Below are 21195 nucleotides of genomic sequence, written 5' to 3' on the forward strand. Positions count from 1 at the left end.
GGTATTCTGTGAGCGAAATAAAGTCCAGTCTAGTACCCTCTCAAGACATGTGCTTTCTGGGTGTGAGACTGAATACAGCATCCCAGATGGCCTTTTTAACCCCAGACAAACAAAAGAGTCTATCCCTTTACTTCCATCAACTATCTCATCAGTCCGGGCTGACTGCAAGGACAGTCCTTCAAGCCTTAGGGTTCATGGCATCTTGTATTCTGGTGCTTCCCAATGCCAAACTGCATATGAGGAAGCTACAATGGTATCTCAAAAATGTATGGGCACAGCACTGCCAGGATCTGGACACTGTCATTCAAACAATACCTTGCATTCAAAAGGAATTTTTGTGGTGGGCTCAGGAATGTCACCTAAACAAGGGACTCTCTGTGACCCGCCAGAGGAGTCAGGTTTTAACGACAGATGCCTCAGACAAAGCTTGGGGAGCTCATCTAAATGGAAAGTGGATACAACACAAGTGGCCTGTCAGACTACAACATCTACATATCAACATGAAGGAGATGTTAGCAGTCCAGTTTGCATTAATAGCTTTCAAGGAATTACTTCTTCCAGGGCAGGTGTTGATTCTAACAGACAACACAACTGTCATGTGGTACATCAACAAGCAAGGGGCATTCTTATCCTCTATGCAGGCAAGCAATGATTTTGTGGGAGACTGCTCTCAGTTTACAGCTCAATCTTCAGGCAAGGTTTCTGCCAGGAGCACAGAACTCCTTAGCAGATGTGTTGAGCAGGATTATGGATCCCCACAGTGGAAATTGGATCCTCATGTATTTCAGAAATTGACAGTGTCATGGGAACTCCAGACATAGATCTGTTCGGCTTCTCCACTAAACCATCAGCTGCCAAGGTTTTGCACAAAAAGGTTTCATCCCACAGCTTGGAGAGTGGATGCTCTTTCTTTCAATTGGAGCAATCTCCATGTGTATGCCTTTCCACCTCTGCCTCTCCTCCCAAAGGTACTTCTAAAGGTCAGACAGGACAAGCCAAGGATGATTTTAATAGCTCTGGATTGGCCTCGACAGCACTGGTACCCATTACTGAGAAGTCTGGTGCGGAAGCCTCCATGGCCTTTGCCTTCGATTCCACACCTGTTGTCGCAGGAGGACAGCCATTTGCTAAATGTCAAGCTTCACTCTCTGCACCTAACAGCCTGGCATATTCTGTTTTGAACCATAGTGGGCCTCCACTTCCTCAACAAGTTTTGAATGTTATTTTGGAAGTTAGACGGCCTAGTACAAGGAAAGTGTACGCAGACAAATGGAAGAGATTTTTATTTTGGAGTGCAGCAAAAGATTTTGATGTTTCTGAGCCTAATTTGTGTGTGGCTCTTCAATATCTTACTGAGTTACTAGACAAAGGTTTGTCTTTCTCTTCTATTAAAGTTCATGCTGCAGCAATTTCAGCTCACTATGATTGCGACCCACCATTGTTTTCTCATCCTTTGTTCAAGCAATTTCTTAGAGGGCAAAGAATATAAGACCCCACGAAGAGCTCCTCTTGCTTGGGATCTCAATTTTGTGTTGGAGAAACTCACTCTACAACCTTTTGAGCCTGCAGCTACTGCTGAGTTGAAATATTTATCATGGAAGACTGCTTTTGTTGGCCATTACCTCTGCAAGAAGGGTTTCTGAATTACAGGCCCTTATGGCGGTTGAGCCTTTCTTGATTTTCCATAAGGATAGGGTATCATTACGTACTAATCCTTCCTTTATGCCTCAGGTGGTTTCTAGTGTGGCTTTAAACCAAACTATTCATTTGCCTACTTTTTATGCAAATCCCCAAAATAAAGGGGAAAAGATTTTGCACACTTTATATGTTCACAGGCAGTTGCGTTATTATTTGGACAGAACTAAAGGGTTCAGGCAGTCTCAGCAGTTGTTTGTTTCTTTTGCTTTGAGTTCTCAGGGCAAGCCTGTGTCAAAACAAACTATTTCTAAGTGGATTGGGTTTTGCATTGCTTTCTGTTATTCCCATCATGGCAAGGAGATTCCAGCTGGGATTAGGCCTCATTCCACTAGGGCTACTGCCACTTCAACAGCTTTTTTGGGGGGAGTGGCAACCAAGGATATTTTGGAGGCAGCTACTTGGAGTTCTGTGCATACTTTCTCTAGGCATTATCACCTGCCACTTTACTCTAAGTCCAGGGCTGGTTTTGCCACTGCTGTTTTGCAGGGCATTTTGGCAGCTCCTGCTTCCTTGTAGTTAGCCATCCTCCCTTACCTCTGCTTTGGGATTCTACCCAAGTGTAAGGACTGCAGCAATGTGAGATGAAGAACATAGTACAGTTTTGTACCTACCATAAATGTAGATGTTCAAGATCCACATTGCTGCAGTCAACCCTCCCTCCTTCCCCTCTGTAGTTAGAGGTAGTTGTGTGGGTTGGGTTGTACATATTGTGTATATTGTATATATTGTACATATAGTTAGTGCAAGGGTGGTTGGTTGGTTGTTTGCTGTCTTTTGGTTTTGACCTTTATTTTTAGGGTCTTCTGACATCTGGGGCAAGAAAAGACTGAGGATATGACGTCGGTCATGCGCATTTGTACCCTGACGTCCTGATGTCAGTCAAATGCGCCCTGACCGACGTCAGCCTTATACTTTGATATTCGGGCCGACCGAGGACAGCGGACTACCCAAGTGTAAGGACTGCAGCAATGTGGATCTTCGAACATCTACATTTATGGTAGGTACAAAACTGTACTTTTCCCATGTTGGTAATGACCAGGTCTAGGATATTGCTGCCCCTGGTGAGCAAAAGAGTTGGTACATGAGTAGTTTTCCCAGTTAATGGTGGGGTAGTTGAAATCGCCCATTATTAGGGTGTTGGGTTGTACCCTAATACTTTCCAGTCTATCAAGAAATGAGGAGTGTGAATTCTGGGGCATGGTGGGGGGTCTGTAGCAAGCTACAATTTGGATTGCAGTCTTGCCCAGAGTTAGTTGCACTTGGATAATCTCGGATGCATTATGCTGTGCAACTAGCCTAGAGGTGTGGATATCCTTAATGAATATGGACACACCTCCGCCTTTAGTGCTTCTTTCTCGGTTAGGTGGCCGAAAGGTGTGGTATGAATTGAAGCCTGGTAATGCAGGGGTGTGCTCTCTGGAGCTTTGAACCAGGTCTCTGTCACTGCACAGATGTCATGTTCTCCATTTTAAGGAGTGCCTCGAGTGAGTGCATTTTGAGGTTTAGATGTCTAGCATTGAGTAGCATTACCCTCAGATTTTGCTTGTTTGTACCTGTTACGGTGGTGAATTTGTCATGTGAACCTTGCCTAAAAAAGGCACTGTAGGGGTGGCAAGAGCCTTAGCCAGTATCCGGAATCCTAAGGGCGACAGGTGCAGGCCATCTCTGGCAAAGCATCGTGGACTGTCCATCATGTCATCCCAGGCAGACAAATACTGGATCACCTTAGAATGACACCAGAAGCTTAGCCAATTGTTGAAGTCAATCATTTTGTCCTTGTACTGTGGTATCATTCTGGGTGATGGCAGGATGCTAATCAGGGTTAGGGTCATACCTGCCTGGGATACAAGATCGGAGAGCTCCTCCATGTCTCTTTTCATGTAGTCCAGGGAGATACGTCTCAGGTCATTCACACCAACATGGACAATGACAGTGTCATATTTGTACTTATTGTGGCGTGACCTGAGTGCATGCGTTATGTGGCGGATCCTGGCACCTGACAGGCAGCTGACAGTAATTTTCTCCTTGTTTAGTCTAGTGAGTGGAACATCAGTGCGCCTGACTATAGAGTCACCTATGACTAGAGTGTTGGGTATGTTGTTATGCCTTATGGGCTGCGGTTGAGTGGCACACTGAGTTTGTGGGCTATGTGTCATTTGGGTTGTGTTGGGGGGTGGAGTTTGCTTGAGTTTATGCTTTGGATGTCCCTGATGCTTGGGCAGGTTTTTATTGAGAGCCTCCGCGAATATAGGTGTGCGTTTTGTGTTTCTATGTGTGTGTTTTGGTGGTGTAGGTTTTGAGGGAGTATGTGATGAGTGTGGTGTGGTGCAAGTATTTACCTTCTCCTGTTGACGGTCTAGTCCAGTCTTGGGTTAAGAGAGCTTTGCTTCCAGTTTGGCTATATAAGTGCATCTCTCACAGGTTGTAGTGTTGGGTGGTAGGAGGAGAGGGTTGTCTGTGTACATTAGGCAATTGCTGCATTGCCCCAAGATGCCCAGATTCATCAGGTAGACAGAAGAAATCACTGGGAGCTGACCCTTAGACATGCCTGGATAAGTGCTTATTTATTAAGTACTAAAAACTGCTTTCCACTAGACAAGTGAGGAAAGTTGAGTGCTGTAGTAATTTGCAGCTTATGTAGTGCTTACAATGAGTTCTGATTAAGTGCTGAGTTCAAAGAAACAGATTTGAGTGCTGAAACTAGAAAACTGGCTAGTTATAAGAAACAAAACTAAGCTAGAAGGCTTCCCTCCAAGACGGAAGGGCTTGGGGGCTCAGAAGCCTACAAACAGTCTAGGCCACTTAACAGGAAAGACAGGAAACAAGCTTAAATTTTTTTTTTGTTCTCTTTCCCAGATGCTCTCTTTGTACACAGTAGGAGTGCCTGAAATCAGAATATGATCTCACTGTACTCAGTTGAGTGAGCAAATGAGATGGGCCCAGAAGGAGTATCCAAACACAAATTTACAAGAGGGGCGGGCAGTTTCAAAGTCACTAAGATTTAACACCAAAACAGAAACAGGGAGGGTGGGTGGGAAAACTAACTGAAGAACAGAGTCAAAACTTTCAGTTCAGTTAATAATCATGCAACACAGTTAAATCAATTTAAATACTGTATTATTTGAAAAAAGTGCAGATAAAGGTACTTAAATTCTCTTATACGTCCAGTTGAATACAGCTAGATCTTAGCCGGCCAAAGCTGAGGTTTTTAAGCAGAAAATATTTCAAACTGTACCACTTAAATAGGCAAGTACAGGAAATCAAAGAATGTGGCTACCCCCACACCTGAAATTATTGACAAATAATAAAATTCAAGCAAGCAGTAACTGAAGAACAGAGTCAAAACTTCCAGTTCAGTTAATAATCATGCAACACAGTTAAATCAATTTAAATACTGTATTATTTGAAAAAGTGCAGATAAAGGTACTTAAATTCTCTTATACGTCCAGTTGAATACAGCTAGATCTTAGCCAGCCAAAGCTGAGGTTTTTAAGCAGAAAATATTTCAAACTGTACCACTTAAATAAGCAAGGACAGGAAATCAAAGAATGTGGCTACCCCCACACCTGAAATTATTGACAAATAATAAAATTCAAGCAAGCAGTAACTGAAGAACAGAGTCAAAACTTCCAGTTCAGTTAATAATCATGCAACACAGTTAAATCAATTTAAATACTGTATTATTTGAAAAAAAGTGCAGATAAAGGTACTTAAATACTCTTGTACGTCCAGTTGAATACAGCTAGATCTTAGCCGGCCAAAGCTGAGGTTTTTAAGCAGACAATATTTCAAACTGTACCACTTAAATAGGCAAGGACAGGAAATCAAAGAATGTGGCTTCCCCCACAGCTGCAAGTACTGAAAAATAATAAAATTCAAGCAAGCAGTAACTGAAGAACAGAGTCAAAACTTCCAGTTCAGTTAATAATCATGCAACACAGTTAAATCAATTTAAATACTGTATTATTTGAAAAAAAGTGCAGATAAAGGTACTTAAATTCTCTTATACGACACACACTCACACCTAGGGCCAGTTTAGAGTGTCCAATCCACCTTCAGCATGTCTTTGGGATGTGGGAGGAAACCGGAGCACCTGGAGGAACCCACGCGACCACAAGGAGGACATGCAGACACCGCACAGAAGGCACCCCATCCGAGGATCGAACCAGATAACCTCTTGCTGTGAGGTGACAATGCTAACTGCTGCACCACTGTGACCACCCAATGTGCATCTCTAATCTATTAAAACCCTCCAAAAACATGAAATTATAATTTAAAAATAAATTATCTGTAACTAAACACATTCCTTAAGGTATACATAACTGTGTCTTGCCCTGTATTCCTAATTCTGCTTTCAGTTTTAAATAACTTGAATTAGAGACCATATCAGTTAGCCTTGGGGGATGAGTGGCATTATGTATTAAATCTAACACAAACAAAATCCTTCCTAGAAAACTGGAAGCAGTTCTCCCTCTGGTGCCTTGCTAGTGACCGGGACTAAATTCTGGGACAGGTATCTGTTTCTGTCCTACCTGTCAGGAAAAACAGAACTGGCTTATGCTTTTCTGGAGGTGCATATATCAGCTGTATTAACTTGCATACTGATGGATTACCCCCTGTGTTAGCAGCTGTCAGTTAAATAGTTCCTGAAGAGAGGGATGTTGCATACATCCACAAAAAAAAGACATTATTCTACCATGAGACCTCAGCTGGGTCTTACAAAAGCCCACACTTAGCACCTTTTGAATCAGTTGCTTCCTTGGCCCTCCGATATCTTTAAAGAAGGTTGCAGTTTTGGTATTTGTTACCTTGGTGAGAAGAATTGTCAGAATTTTGGACCGTCTTATGCAAAGAAATATTCTGATCTTTCCACAAGGTTAGAGTCTCACATTACAGGCATGAAGATTGGGTCGGTTCAAAGAGGTGTCAAAACGATCTCCAAACCAGGCCATTCACCTTCCCATTTTCTTTCTAAATCCCAAAAACAAGGAGGAAAAGATCTTGCATTCTTTGGGCATGCATAGCTAACTTTATTTGGACAGGACAAAAACTTATAAGAAAGTTGTACTAGTTGTTTGCAAGAGCCAGGGAGGTAAGGCAGTGGTTTAGCCCATTTTTTTTATTTCCTGACAAAACTGTTCCTGATATTGCAAAGACCCAATAAGCTATAACCACTGCAGTTACCACAGCCTTCATCAGAGATGCTAATACTCAAGCTCACTTGGAAGCAACTACCTACTCATCTATCCATACCTTCTCTCAACACTGTGTCTTAAGTTATGCTTCCATGGCTAGGGCAGGGTTTGCCATGGCCATCCTTTAGGGTCTTCTGTCCTCACATTCTACATAGGGCCAGCCCTCAGAACTTTGCGCTCTGGGAGTCTTCCCAGGTGTCATGAATGCATCAGTGAACAGTAATGATAAGCATAGCATAGCTGTGTTAGGAACTTACCCTAATTACCAGTGTCTGAGGATATTCACTGCTGCAGTCCTTACAAGTAATCCATTACAAGTTGCCTTTTTTAAAAAAAAAGTCTTTTTTGTGTTTATAATATATATGTATTTATTTGTACTTTGTTGACCAGGTTAGTCTCACTAGACCAATGGATGTTGACGAGGTTAGTTTCACTAGGCCAATGGACTCTTTTTTAGAAGAGGCCAGAGGTGGTATTCATAGTGTTTAGGGAAAATTTGGCCAGGGCACTGGGGAACTTCCCCTATTCTTTTTGATAGTCGCATAGAATCTTTTACATCCACCTGACCTACTATCACATCGGGCAGATGGGACCTCAGTTTAGGGTACCATCCGAAGGGTGGCACACTCAGGAGTGCAACACCTCCCTGTGCTGTACTGCAGTATCAGTAATAATTGCCCCAATGTGGAAATGCTGTTTGCATACACGATAAGTTTTGGAAAAATGAATAATTATAACAATATTTCTGTTCACTAAACTTCTATTTGTATTGGTCGGTGTTATGACTGTGAAATGTTTAAAAAATGTAGAGTTTTATTCCTGTAAACTGAGCAGCTGCACCATGTTTGGAGAATGCTATGAACAGGTAATGAGAGAGATCTCTGTACCCTGGAAAACTTGTGGAGTTGTAGCTCATTGGGTCAAATACAATCTCAACAAATGTTAAATTCATCAAATTGGGGGAAAAAAATCAAATTTGCCAGCAGCCCAGAATTGATTGTAATATGTAATGAACTTTCAGTTTTTGAGAAGCAACTAAGTTTTTGTGAAACTTAGCCAAACAGGGATTAGCCAATATTTTGGCCTCTTTGACCTTTCAGGAACACTGCCTTTGATGAAGTGACTTGGGGCAAATAATTCAGTCCAAGTTACTAAAATAAATGTCTATGCTAAGGTAAGATTTGTTCTGAGAACTGGTTGTGGACATGGCAAAGATGTTGGTGGACTGGTATCTTAAAAGACATCATGTGGTAGCTTGGCAGGAAGGAACCAGGTTATCTAATGCTTTCTGACAGTAGACACTGGGTTTCTGTGTCAATGCACTAAGTCATAGTTTCTCTGCACCTTGTGCAAGTCTGGTCATTGTGGTATTACTTTTGTTGAACTGCTTGTCAAGTTCATGAAGGGATGTTAAGTTTGTTTTGTAAATAATTTGTCATTCATCCTACTTCTGTGTTTCTCTAGCACTTTACAAATTTGCAAGTCTGTTTTCACTGAGTCTTGGTCTTTCTGTGTCCATCAGAGTTCTTCAGATGATGTAGCACCCCCCCCCCCAGATGTCAGCATTGCATCTCAGTTCAATTCCTTCTTCATAAACTCAATAAACTCTCTTATCAAATACAACCAAAATAGCACACCCAAGATCCCAGCTACCAATAGTGATACCATAAACACCTTCTCCTTAAAACCTGTTCCACCTCACACCATGAAACACTACTTAGTAAACTCAAACCCACCAGCCTAGCTGCAGACAGTCTGCCATCTGAATTCCTTAAAATTGCTGCAAAAGCCATGGCCTTCTGCATATTCATCCTTATCGACCACTCTATCACCAAAAGCTACATCCCCTAATCTGGAAAGTCTCCTACATGACCCCCCCCCATGCATAAGTGTGGAAACTCTACTGAACTCACAAAGTACAGACCCATTGCCATTCTTTCACCCCTCTCCAAAACACTTGAAAAGTGCATTCACACCCAGCTCCCATGCCACCATTTATCCAACAACCGCCTTTCTCACACACACCAGGTTTTCACCCCCCACCATAGCACCACAACCACCCTTCTCAGTTTTACCAACACAGTCAATCAATACAGAAACCAAAACAGATTTGTCTCCACCATCTCAAAGGCCTTTGACACAGTTTCACGCCAGAAACTGCTGTCAGAGCTAGCCACCTTAAGTCTTATCCACTCTACCTTAGCACGGTTCCATAGCTACCTAACCAAATGCCAACAAGTTGTAAGATGGTAACAGGAGTTCTCTCTACTTCCTGTTAAAGGAGGAGTCCCCCAAGGTCCCATACTACGACACCTACTCTTCATCATATTCAGTAACCATTTGCACAAATCCACCCCTCTCGCCTCAATCATCCAATACATGGACGATTCTACCCTCATATGTAATGCATCCTACCTCACACAGCTAGATAATATCACACAGCAATCCTTCTCTGAAAATAGAATCCCGGCTAGATAAAGCTAACCTTATACTCAACCCGGACAAAACCCAGTTGGTGCTCTTTCTCCCCAACAAGTCAACCAACCCCACAACCTCTTTTCACATACATTCCTCCAATAACACAACTATAACCACAACCTCACAAACCAAACTATTAGGTGTTACAATCGATGACAAACTGAAATTCGACCTACTCTTATCTCAGTCTATTAAAAAAACACACATTAAACTAGGCTGTCTGTACTGCATTAAGCCATTCCTTGCTGACCAGTCCAGATTAGATATTTCCAGAACTCACCTTCTATCCACTCTACACCTCTCCTATCTTCGCCAACCTTAGCAAAATCGACCTTAACAAACTCCAGTCCTGCTACAACAAAATAGCCAAGTTTGCCACAAACTCCCCATACAGGTCCCACCACTGCTCCTCACTATGTTGTTCCTTCGGCTTTTCCCAGTTAGGGGTCGCCACAGCGGAACTCCATTCCGTAATGATTGGCAGTATATTTTCACTGTGCCGAGGTGCCAGCTCGACGCCCAACCTTCAACGAAGGCACACCCATTCACGCATGTCTTTCGAACGCCACTCGGCCACGGGGAGGACATGCAGACTCCACACAGAAGGCGCTCCAGCTGAGAATCGAACAGGAGAACCTCTTGCTGTGAGGCGACAACGCTTCTGCTGCACCACCGCGGCTACCACTGCTCCTCATTATAACAATTAAAATAGTTAGAACTCCCCCACCATTTAACCTACCCCCAACTTATTGTCACGCATCGCTTAGTGTACCAAACAGACAGAACCCCAGCTTTACAGCAAATACTCCAACCATATAATAACACTCAACAATTCCAATCCACACACCAAACACTCCTACAAGTTTCCAAAAGCAGCAACAAAGCTGGGGACACCCTGTACTCCACTATAGTTCCAAAACCTGGAGTACAATTCTCCAACATATTCTAAACATTACAAACCCAACCCAATTAAAAAAACAGCTAAAAGACCACCTGTGTAGCAAGTGGACCTGCTCCTGCACTAGCCCAGACTAATGGCACCCAGGCTCCTCTGCATGTTTCTCCCACTGGGAACAGTCAACATCTGAGAACCCCCTACCATTATACCAGGTATCACTTCTTCCCTCTCTCATTTACACTAACAGAACTAACAGAGCTAAACCTATTACCGTATTTAACATCAACAGAAATTATCAATCAAGACTTCATTTGCAGGTCATACAAGATGTTCTCACTCTATTATAAGACTCTAACTACCCACAAAATACATGCTATGTAAAAAAAATAAGAAAATACTCTCTAAACTGTGCTTATGAATTTATGTCAGCATATATTTGTACTTGTAGTGATACAAATGTGCTATGTAAATATATTTTTTACATGTACCTGTGATAAAAATGTCTGTGTCTCAGGAGCTTTTCTTCCCGGGCCTATGCTGAAAATGGGCTTGCACCCAGATGGAGATCCTGGTAAACCAATGTAAAATAAAATAAATAAATGCATTTTGTCAGCAGACTGAAAAATCTTTCAAATGACAAAGCAGTACAGAGTCCAACCTTTCTGCTTTGTTCCTTTTAAAATAGTACTTTCTTTCTGGAACGCTGTCATTTTTACTTAAAACTTAGCTCCACTTGACATGTCATGCAAAAGGTACATGGCCAAATGTCTGAAGTATAAGGAGGTGACCCCTGTTGCGACCATGGACAATTTGCATGGTGGTGCATTTTCTTTGACATTTCAGAGATCAGTGTATGGCTTTGCGTGCACTTTGCAGCTATTTACGTAGCTGTTGATTTGGTGTGCTGGCTCCATTGTAAAGCCAGAAGCTGCTTTTGCATGTACAAGTCCATGTAGAAATATGATTTGATATATTCAGAACAATGCAGTGTGACAGCATCAAGTGGGTCACTCCAGAGTGACAAAGATAAAGATGAAAATAGAACTGAATGGCAGCACTGTTGTGTATAATTTCTGCTTACAGCATATAAAAAAATTGCTTTCTAAAATACCAGTACAGGGGTCATTGATGTTATTGAAGATGAACATAGATGAAATGGTTTCCCTGAGGATAAAATTAATCTGTGTAATGCAACTTTCAATGGTAAAACATACATGTTTTGCAGTTAGATTGGTCAAAATTATCTGGCAGAAAATGGATAAAAGAAAAAAAATGATCTATTGGTATAGTAACTGTGTATCAGAAAGTTACTGCAGTAGTGTCACAGCTAAGAAGTGTTCAGAGTTGTTGACTGCTGCATTTTTTTGTTGTATTCATTGAATAGCATAATGACCAGGTTTAAGCCAGATGACCTTGCTGTTTTAAAGTTTTGTAAGATTCATACAATACAATACATACTCCATCCTGAAGAGTAATGAAGGCTGGATATATTGTCCGAGGTGAAATAAATTGACTAGGCCAACATATAGCGTCTGTATTAAAAATAGATGCAAAATAGAATTTCAGAGCTGCTTTTAGCACAGTGTACCCGTACAAGGCCTTTGTGAGAGAGTACTTCTGCACACCCATGCCTGCAGCTAGAATGTCTACTCTCCTTGGCAGGGTTGTGCATCCCACATACATAATTCAGGAGCTGCACTATCAGGCCTTTTTCCAAGTAGAGCTTTTTCCTTAAGTCTCTGCTGTCTTCATGCCAGTGAGAAGGGAAACGCATCTTTCAGCCTCTGTGTCATCTTTCCCCTGCCAGCTCCTCAAGTGCCAAAGCTGCTAATTGGACCTGGGTCATCTGCAGTGTAGTCAAGGCTAAAGCCTATGCCAATTTCTTTATTATAATGTAATGCTTTTTAATGAATGTTTATTCCAAGCAGTTTTTCAGACTCTTTACACAAACTAGTTTGTGTAAAGAGTCTGAAGAAGCCTTTGGCGAAAATGCTTTTTAATGTTTATTTTGTAAAAAAAAGTTTCCTCTTCACACGTTTTATTCTGATGACCTTTTTACAATAAAGTATGAGCAAATGGAAAATGCTTATTCATACTTCCACTTTCAACCATTCCTCGTCACATTTGCATCTTTACTCTTACGTCATGTTAAGTAAAATCTGAGTTATCAGTTTAGTCTTAGTTTTACACTCCCAAAACCAGTTTTGCACCTCATTTCAAATAATTTACCTTTTAAAAACAGTAATACACTGCAAGAACCCCCATTGCCTGGACATGAAGTAGCAAAAAAGAAAAAGCAGATCTGTTCATGAATGTAGTTTTTTTTTTCTTAATTTGGAAGGCATTTGCATATTTATGCTCAACATCCATATTATGGGGTTGCAGCTTTCAAGTGAATATGCTATAAAACGTCACTGACTACAGTGAAATGTAGCGCCATTCGGCTCTTATACACATCTGCTGCATCAGAGAGCCTTTGCTAGGATACAGAAGCTTTGCAGTGAAAAGAGAATGTACAGTTTGCTGCTAAACTCCTAGTCTGACATTTATGTGTAAGCTTTAGTCTTGCTGTCATGTAAATACAGGAGATAAATATAGACACTATGCTCCTTTGACTCTTTTTGGACAGCATCTGGTCATTTTTGTAATTAAATCATATGTTTAATGGCTGGTGTGACCGTGTGGGTTATGAGCTCTGATTCAAACTGTAACAGAGAAGCCCGGTACCCAAGCAGATTTGTTTCTAATTTGTAGTCTTAGAATCATGAAGTGAGTCAGCCAGCAGGAGTTTCTTGCTGTAGGTCAGTGAAATTGACTCAGCAGTAGAGCAGAAATTCCGTACATGATCACTGGAAACCCGGAGGAACACCGACAGCAACAGTCATTTAGAAGTTGGCTGAGTGTGCATGTCTCCACTTAGTTAGCTGCAGATGGAAGGGACATGGTTCTGAAAGATAATGTAATAGAGAAAAGAGGTAACTCTGTAAGACCCTTAAGTAACAGCAGAATACATTGGAATATCTGGTGCCACACCTCACTGTTAGACACCAGCTGGAGCCCAAACCTAACCCAGCACTATTTTTGCCCCCCTTTGTCTCAGAACTTTTAGCTCAAGCTTTGTTAACTTTAGGTTCTTAAATGCTGACATCTAGCGGTAATAAGGTATCACTTGATAACTTTTTGAAGCACACAGTAGAAACTGTTCATAGGTGTGTGCTAGGCTAATGGCCCTGGGGCCTTTACAAGCCTAGCCATAGGACTACCCTGGCATAGTGCCACCCGACCTTTGTCTTTGTCAAGTAGAGCCACTGATGTTATCCCTGGGGTGAATTTTCTGTTTCCCATCCACTCATCAAGATTTCTCTTGAAGAGGGTCAGCGAGGTGCTCTGCTCGACATGTATGGGAAGTCTGTTCCATAACATGGGCAGTCTCTGGGTTATGAACCAGTCCCTCCAGCATGTTCTGTTAATAGTGGTAATGAGGTTGAGGTCTCTGGAGCGTGTGGTGCGGAGGAATTGGGATTTCTTTAGATGTAGCATTTCTAACAGAGCTGGGTCAGACATGCTTTTGTAAGTCAAGCAGAGATCACCCCTAAGTAGGCGATATGAGACAGAGACTAGTTGGAGTTTTTTTGAGTCTGTCTATATAGGACAAGTGTTTAAGGCCTAAGATCCTCTTTGTGAGGTACTTTTGCGGCCTCTCCACTTGTTGCAGGTGTCTAGTGAGGTACATGCCAAATGGGGGCATTGTACTCTATGACTGGCCTAATGAGGGAAGAGTAGAGGAAGACAATGACCGCTTTCTTCCTGGATGCAAAACCCTTAGTAATGAGATGTGCCACATAGAAGGACTTTCTGACCACAGTGGCAATGTGGTGATCAAAAGAGAGGTTGCTGTCAACCTGTGTTCCCAGATCTCTTGTAACGTCTTCTGTGTTCAGTGGACTACCATCAGTGTGATAATTCATGGGAACCAGGTTTTTCCCAAAGGGGATGACGACACATTTTTTGGCATTGAGCTTAAGGCCATGGTTCTGACACCAGTCATTGGTCACAGTGAGGTCATTCTGTAGGATGTCAGCATCAATTGGGGAGTTAATAATAGCTCCCAAATTGCAATCATCTGCGAACATTGTCAGCCAGAGTCTCTTTGTGTTGGCCTGGACTTCAGAGAAGTAGATACCAAACAGGAGAGGACCCAGGACTGAACCCTGTGGGACTCTACTCGTGACTAATTGGCAGTGTGACCAAACTGCAGAATAAACTAGCAAAAAAACACACAAAGGCAAGTGTAGCCCAAAAAGGTAATTCAGCAGGTAATAAATGTTAAAGTTCCAATTTAATGAGCGCTTTCGAAGGGGTCAGTGCCCCAGCTTCATCAGGCAAAATACAACTCTAACATCCTGTCTTTATATACTCTTTCATTCATTAATTAATTATTCAATTATCAAACTGAATTACCTTATATCAAACTGAATTACCTTATATTATCTAAAATTGTCTATCATTAAAAATGTGCAATTTTAAAATATAACATTTATTCATACTTGTGTAACTTGAGTTACGGGCATGAGTAAATGTGGAACATAAATCCAAAGCATCCTCCTGCACGAACGGCTGGTGCACAGCTGGAAAACCAAACCAAAAGTGAAAAAAAGAAAGCCAGCACTCAACTCCATGACACGCAATCGTTATTTAATGTCCAACTTCAAGACAGCAAAATAACATAACCGTACACCGACATGGTTGTACCGGTAAATCCTTCATCAGCAACCAAACATGATGTACAAAATGAAAAAAACCTAACTTGCTGTCTTCCAATTTATACAAATTTCATATAGAAAGCATGGAGCGCCCTCTAGTGCATCAATAAAATAGTGCACTAGTTCATAAATGCATAAAATGTAATGCAAATAAACACAATTATCCCATATATATAAATTAATATCTAAATCCAAATATAACAACAAACATATAAAGTGGATGCCTCAAAAGTGATCATTCAAACCAGGGGAAAATAAAGCCCCTAGTTTGATGATCCACATTTTCTCTTTATAGGTGAGCCTATCATGTAAAACATGAGATTGTACATGTCTGTCCTTAATGTGATCAATGACCATAAAACAAAAATTGCCTGTAGGGTGTTTGGAAATGTGTTTATATAAAGAACTGGACCCCTTTTTGTTTTTGATATCACTAAGATGTTCCCCTATCCTAACTTTAAAAGGACGGGAAGTTTGTCCAACATAGAAGGCTCGACATTGCACTGGGCCAAGTAAATCACCCAAGAAGTACTGCAATTGGTAAAACATATGTCATAAACTTGTGGACAATTTTGTGAGGAAAAGGTCCGACATTTCAACACCCTAGGGCAGTAGGTACAATGACTACATGGATAGCATCCAAATACAGGGCCTGTAAAGAGGTGAGCTTGAGTAATGGAACATGTATCTCTATAATAAACCTTCTTGTAATAAAAAGAGAACCCAAAGACCGCCCTTTCCGAAATATATAGTAACACCGGTCCCCTATATGTTTCTCTAAGACATTATCCGATTTTAACAAATACCAGTGCTTACGGATAATGTTCATAAATCCAACTGTATTCCTCCCATAGGTTGTTAATCTAAGCAAATCAGACTTGGCATGATCCCGATTTTGATAGGATAATAAATCAGTTCTATCTTGCTGATTTGAAAAACGATTGGCCGTCGTGATGTCACCCCCTAAATAACCCCTACTTTTAAACCTGGAGATAAGATCCCTCTTCTAATGGTCGTATGTGGAGGAGCTGGAACAAATCCTTTTAACACGAAGGAATTGGGACTTGGGGATGTTCTTGATGACATGCTGGGAGTGGAAACTGGTGGCATGTAATAAGGTATTGAATTGAGGAAATTTTCTAAATATCTCACTCTCAAGAGTGTTGGTATCCATTCTTTTTACCAAAACATCCAAAAACGTAATTTCAGATCTAGAAAAGGTCAACTTAAACTCAATCCCCCATATATTACCATTTAGATACTCAAGGAATTCCTCATTAGCTCTCCACACCATCCAGCAGTCATCAAGATACCTCCTCCAAATATCCATCTCGTTAATATAGATATTGTGACTGATGTCATAAATCACCTGATCCTCCACATACGCCATGAATAAATCTGCATAAATGGGGGCAAAAGAAGCCCCCATAGCAGTGCCCTGTGTCTGCCAAAAACACCTGTCCTTAAAAAAGAACACATTGTGAATCAGGACCAGTTCAGTCATGCATACCAAGAGGGTATTAAAACCAGGCTTATAAATGTTGACCTTATCCAACCAATATTGCAGGGCCAAAAGTCCTGCCCAATGGGGAATACTGATATATAAGGAGGTGACATCCAAGGTGCACAAAAACCAATGGGCCTCTAGTTGGGTCTCAGAGATAATAGAAAGGAACTGTGTAGTATCTTGAATTCTAGAACGTATATGTACCAAAAGTGGTTTTAAATATAATGTGAGAAATTCAGACAGGGGTTCCGTAAGGGAATCCCTGCCTGATACAATCGGTCTCCCAGGCAGCCTTATGGGGTCTATATGGATCTTCGGGAGAAAATAGATATATTGCCTGCTAGGAAAATCAACCTTAAGTTGATGACACACTTCACCATTTCGGTGTACGGTTATGTTATTTTGCTGTCTTGAAGTTGGACATTAAATAACGATTGCCGGTGTCATGGAGTTGAATGCGGGCTTTCTTTTTTTCACTTTTAAATGTGGAACATGTCAGCAATGTAAATTTATTAAATTGGGAAATAAAGTGTGGATAAGAGATAAGCCATATGTAATTAATGGGCAATTCAACTGTGAATCTAAAGGGATGGTGTATGTAGCGTGTTGTGAAATATGCCCATCATACTATATTGGAAAAATGGAAAGAAAAATTAAACAAAGGATTTTACGCGCACCAATATTGTATCAATAGAGGGGATATCACAAATGCGCTGGCCAAACACATAGTTGATAATCCAAACCATAGGTTTCACTATACAGTAATACAAGTGCAATGTGATATAAGAGGTGGACCATGGCAACTTAAATTAGAGGAAAATGAACTTGTTGTTGTCTTTCGGCTTTACCCGGCTAGGGGTCGCCACAGCGGAACTCCAGTCCGCTAATAATTGGCAGTTGAATTTTTACATGCCGAGTTGCCAGCCCTGATGCGCAACCTTCAACGAAGGTACGCCCATTCACGCATGTCTCCACGCAGAAGATGCTCTAGCTGAGAGTCGAACCGGACAGCATCTTACTGTGAGGCGACAATGCTACCGCAGCACCACCACCAACTAATGTGGCAAATTCGTACATCAGCACATATTCCACCAGGCCTGAACGAATATGTATCAATAAAAAGTATTTTGAAGTTAAAGGCACTTTTTAGGTAGAAGGTAGACAATTTTTAGACTTATAAATTCATAATTTAGTACTAAATGTACACATATAATGCCAATAAAAATTAGTGGGGTAAAGTAAAAATACAGACACATATGTGTATTTTGGTAATGGTTTACATCTAATGGATTTTAGTTGTATATAACGTGTAAATGATTATAACACAGGTAAAGGAGCAGATATAAGGTGATAGTTCTAAGAATATAGACACATTTTTAAACACGTTTTCTACAATTATGAAGTTTATAATTGAAGCATAGTAAGATGATATGTGTTTAGATATATGTATTATGCAAGCGTCAATTGCATTCAACGCGGCTTTTAATAACAATGAAAAAGCAGTTTCTAACGGTTGAAGACGCTTGTGCTATTCGGTGCTAAATAATGTTTTTGCAACTAGGGGTTGCACTAGTTTATGATGCCAAGGTTTTTAATAAAAATTAGCAAAAGAGAATATATTTAATTTTAATTAATTATTTTTTGTTTTTAATAATGTGTATTGATTGTTTGCGTTCGTTCAAGTTACACAAGTATGAATAAATGCTATATTTTAAAATTTCATGTTTTTAATGATAGAAAATTTTAGATAATATAAGGTAATTTAGTTTGATAATTGAATAATTAATGAATTAATGAAAGAGTGTATAAAGACAGGATGTTAGAGTTGTATTTTGTCTGATGAAGTTGGGGCACTGACCCCTTCGAAAGCGCTCATTAAATTGGAACTTTAACATTTATTGCCTGCTGAGTTACCTTTTTGGACTACTCTTGCCTTTGTGTGTTTTTTCGCTAATTGACAGTCTGATTTGAAGTCTGCTACTTTCACACTGTGGGTTCTGTCTGTGAGCCAGTTTGCAACCCACCTAGTGATATAGGGGTTGATGTCAAGCTTAGTGAGTTTTTCTATGATTCTTGAGTGGAGAATGGTATCAAAAGCCTTGGCCAGATCAAGGTAGGCTGTATGAACCACCTTGCCTTCATCCACAGCTCTGGTGACTGACTCAGAGAAGTCGACCAAATTGAGCAGGCATGATCTACCCTTCAAAAAACCAAACTGTGTGGGATCCAGTGTTTGGAGATTCCGTATATCCTTGTTTATTAGGTCCATGATGATTGAGTTCCATAGCTTTGCATATCAGACTCGTCAGGCTAATAGGGTGATAGTTCCCAGGGTCTGTAGTCGCTCCTCCTTTGTGGAGAGGGATGACTGTAGCAGTGCGCCATTCGGCAGGGACAAAGCCTGAGGTGAGGCTGTGATTGAACAGGGCACACAGATGAGGTGCCAGTTCACTCTGTAGTTCATGCAGAACACAGCCAAGGATATTGTCAGGTCCCACAGAAGCTGTATTCTTGGCCTTTGACAGTGCTGTTTTAACCTGTGCAGCAGTAGTACTGGGTGCCTGGCAGTCTACTGGTATTGTGATTGGTCCTTTGTTGGGGGGTAAAGTTGGCACTGAATCTGTCGGCCAGTATACTGGCAATATTTGTTGGCTCGGTATAGGAGGTACCATTGTGCAGTAGCTCAGAGCAAATCTGGATATTGCCATGGAGATTCTTTACATAACTATAGAAGGCTTTGTGGTTGTCTTTACTGTCTGCTGCAATACTGTTTACATACCTAGCTTTAGAGGATTTGATGAGGGATCTCAACTTTTTGTTGAGGCAGATAAGGGAGTTTTTCCAGTCTTGGGACTTCACCTTATTCCACATCACTTTCCTCCTTCTGTTGTAGAGTTTGTTTATGGCAGGGGACCACCAGATTGGCTTCCTTTTTTTGGAGGAGGGTGTCTTGGTTCTATTGGATATGGTGAGATCCATGCATTTGTGTATGTGTTCGTAGAGTGCATTGGTGTATGATTCTGCAGTCACGCAACTATTCTCCATTTGCATGAGAGCCGTGAAGTTAGCCACCTCTGTTTTTAGGATCCCAAAGTTAGCTTTGGAGGAGTTTTTCATGGTGGCTACCTTTGCTGTGGGGGGGAGGGATGTGAATTTCCAAGGTAATTAGTTTGTGGTCAGATCTAACCAGGGAGGAGCTGACTGTTGGTTTAGAGCAATGGTCGCCCATGTTAGTAATGACCAGGTCAAGGATGTTGCTACCTCTAGTGAGGTTAAGAACGAGCTGGACCAGGGCATTGGAATTAATGAACTCCAGGAAACATTGGGCAAGTGTGTTGGTACATGAGTAGTTTACCCAGTGAATGGAGGGGTAGCTGAAGTTGCCTAGTAAGAGAGTATTAGGTTGGACCCTAATATTCTCCAGGGTGCTTAGGAACGTGGAGTGCGAGTCTTGGGACATGGTTGTGGACCTATAGCAGGCTACGACCTGAATCGCTGTCTTACCCAATGTTAGCGGCACCTGAAGTATCTCTGATGCGTTATGTTGGGCTACCGGTCTGGAGGTGTGCGCATCCTTTATGAATATGGAAACACCACCGTCTTTGGAGCTTCGGTCCAAGTTCTAATTAATTAATTAATTAATTAATTAATTATTGACATTTGTTAACCAGGTTTGTCCAACTGGGCTTGTGGCCCATTTTCAGTGGAGACCCGAGGAGAAAAGCTCCAGTAGTACATTTTAAACAAGTACAATTTTAAACAATATTGATATAATAGCAGTTATAGCAAAAAGATTCACATATGTTGGGTTACATACATAAAGTTAAAGTTGCATTAAAAGGAAGCTAAGTAACAATTTTACGTTGATATATTTCAATAGGATATTCTGGGGGCTGAAAGGTGTGGAATGAGTTATAGCTTGGTAGTGCATGGGTGCTTTCTGCTGCCTTGAACCAGGTCTCTGTTACAGCACAAATGTCGATGTTCTCCATTTTAAGGAGTGCCTTGAGCAAGTGCATTTTGAGATTTAGACTTCTAGCATTGAACAACATGACCCTCAGATTGCATTTTTTTGTAGCTGTTACGGTGGTAATTTGGTCTTTGGAACACTGCCTAAAAAAGGCACTATAGGGGTGGCAAGAGCCTTGGCCAGTATCTGGAAGCCCAGGGGTGAGAGATGCAGGCCATCTCTGGCAAAGCATTGAGGTCTATCAGTCATGTCATCCCAGGCAGACAGATGCTGGATCCCCTTAGAATGACACCAGAAATGTAGCCAGTTGTTGAAGTCAATCATTTGCTGCTTGTACTATGGTATCATTCTGGATGATGGTAGGATGCTGCTCAGGGCTAGGATCATACCCGCCTGGGCTACGTAATCCGAGAGCTCCTCTGTGTCTCTTTTCATGTAGACCAGGGAGATACATCTCAGGTCATTCACACCCACATGTACAATGACAGAGTCATATTTGTACCTGTTGTTGAGTGGCCTGAGTGCATGCGTTATGTGTCGGATCCTGGCATCTGACAAGCAGCTGGCTGTTACTTTCTCCTTATTCAACCTAGTGAGTGGGACATCAGTGTGCCTCACTATCGAGTCACCTATGATTAGTGTGTTGGGCATGCTGTTTTGCCTTAGGGGCTTTGGTTGAGTGGCAC

General features: G+C 41.4%; 1 protein-coding gene across 4 annotated transcripts in view; it reads left to right on the forward strand.

Moving 5' to 3' along the window:
• The window catches only part of CAMSAP2 (calmodulin regulated spectrin associated protein family member 2), a 1491011-nt gene that overhangs the window by 1185463 nt on the left and 284353 nt on the right, over window positions 1-21195 (forward strand). The window lies entirely within an intron of this gene.

The sequence above is a fragment of the Protopterus annectens genome, chromosome 10.part0 (genome assembly GCF_019279795.1).
Source record: "Protopterus annectens isolate FY-2018-M chromosome 10.part0, PAN1.0, whole genome shotgun sequence".
In the NCBI taxonomy this organism is placed as follows: Eukaryota; Metazoa; Chordata; order Ceratodontiformes; family Protopteridae; genus Protopterus; species Protopterus annectens.